The following is a 1,919-nucleotide window of genomic DNA, read 5'->3' on the forward strand; positions in this document are numbered from 1 at the left end:
GTTTCGGCTTCCATTGCTTTTTAAAGAGGGGGGAAGGGAGAGATGGAAGCGGGGGTGGGGGGGTGGTGGAGGGGAGGAAGAGAGAGAGAGAGAGAGAGAGAGAGAGAAACATTGATGTGAGAGAAACACATTTGTTGACTGTCTTCCAAATGAGACCCAACCAGGGCAGGAGATTGAACCTGCAAACTCAGGTACGTGCCCTTGCCTGGGAATTGAACCCATGACCCTTTGGTGGGTGGGCCGGCACTCTAACCATTGTGCAACACCAGTCAGGGCCACAGTGGGAGTTTTAATAAACCATTATCCTGTTAAATTCTCATAATCCTTGTAAAAATAGATATTATCTCCTTTTAAAAAAATGGTTAAGCAACTTGCTGTAGATCACATAGATAATAATTGAAAACACTAGGATTTGAACTCAGATCTAAAGCTTATGCTGGTTCTACTATACTCCACTGCTTCAGTATGAGACCTTTACTCATATCTCTTGACCAGATCCTTTTGGAATGCCCATTATGTGAAATGCACCATAGTTGACGCTGAGATAATAGCAACAGACCTGAAACCTTTATGAACCTTACATCTCTTCACAGAACAGATGATCAATAAATATTTGAATTGATTACAGTGAAAGGCATTTTCACAGTGAAGAAGACTGAGGTGGACTAACCAAAGATTGCAATATTCTTAGTCTGATCCAAAGGGAGAAGAAAGGAACAAAAAAGAGAAAGATCTTGTAAGTACTAAGAGCCCAGAAACTTTGTCATATTGTTAATGCCCCTAGAAGTCCAAAGGGCCAGCTGTCTCAGAATTAGTTACAGATTATACAAATGTTTACTAATATAAAATCAAATAAAGATTATGAAGGTGTTTCCACGAAGGTTTTAGACCAAGGTTTGGAAAACTTTTATTCCTAAACTTTGCTGAACTGAGAACTCCAATAAGCATATAAGTTTAAAAGCAAGCAATAAAGAAACTCTAATTGTCTGGTTTTATGTTTTGTTTTTAATTTCAGAAAGAGGAAAGGAGAGGAGAAGGGGGAGAGAGAGAAAGAGAGAGAGAGAGAGAGAGGCGGAGAGACCAGTGTTGGTTTAGGTTTTGGATATTAGTCAGCATGAGGTTTGGGTTGCACCTCGCTGCCATCTTCCCCTTTTTATATCCCCCTTTTCAGAGCCACCTCCACTTCCCCCCCATCTCTCTCCTCTAAGTGATTGAGCTTTAGATCCTCAGCCTGGCTTGCATCTAGCTTCCCACTCCACTTCTCCCAGTGCGTTCTTGGCAGGTGACACAGGTCAGCTCCGGGGTCGTAGAACACTCACTCCACCCGTCTTCGCCAAGGCAGCTTCGAGGTTTGCGCCCCCAGGGCCCGCTGACCAATGGGCAAGCCCGAGTGCTGGAACGCGACTCGCTATTGGTTGGCCGAGCCATGGTGAGAGGTGGTGCGGTGCCCGTTCTCGCCAAGGGTGAGAGCTGTGGGCGGTTGTTAAGGCGACCGTTCGTGACGCAGCGCCACCAGGCCGAGCCGCCCCCAGATGATTGGCTGGCCGATCGGACGATCCTTTCTCATTGGCCGCGGGCTCGGCTGGCTCCGAGCGTGCGTAAGCTGAAGGTTCCTTCCGCTCCCCGTCTCCGTTGACTGGAGACAGGCGGAGCGCCGGCCGCGGGGTTCGGTGACCTCTAGTGAGATCAGGAGGTGAGGCGGGCGGTGGCCGCGGAGGGGATCGGGACGGCGGAGAGCGGGGGAGCGGTGGCCGGGGGGTGGCATTCGGGCCGTGTTGGTGGCCGTTTTCGAGCTCCGCCAGGCCTTGGGAAGGGGCAGGTGGCATCTCCTGTGGACCAGACGAAGCTGCGGGGGTGGCTTTCCGGGGGGCCAGCCCTGTCCCTCGGGGACTTGGATTAGATGTCCTTGAGGCGCGGCC

At 50.2% G+C, this 1,919-nt stretch overlaps 1 protein-coding gene across 3 annotated transcripts in view; it reads left to right on the forward strand.

The window, feature by feature from the left end:
- Window positions 1-1,594: 1,594 nt before the first annotated feature.
- Window positions 1,595-1,919, forward strand: part of HMGCR (3-hydroxy-3-methylglutaryl-CoA reductase) — a 26,128-nt gene continuing 25,803 nt past the window's right edge. For 2 of the 3 annotated variants that reach the window (XM_005858043.2, XM_014549854.1), the window contains exon 1: window positions 1,595-1,693. The gene's annotated coding sequence lies outside the window, so the exon portion shown is untranslated. The remainder of the gene's footprint in view (window positions 1,694-1,919) is intronic. The other variant, XM_014549851.1, reaches the window with a different exon arrangement.

This window comes from Myotis brandtii, unplaced genomic scaffold (assembly GCF_000412655.1).
Source record: "Myotis brandtii unplaced genomic scaffold, ASM41265v1 scaffold115, whole genome shotgun sequence".
In the NCBI taxonomy this organism is placed as follows: domain Eukaryota; kingdom Metazoa; phylum Chordata; class Mammalia; order Chiroptera; family Vespertilionidae; genus Myotis; species Myotis brandtii.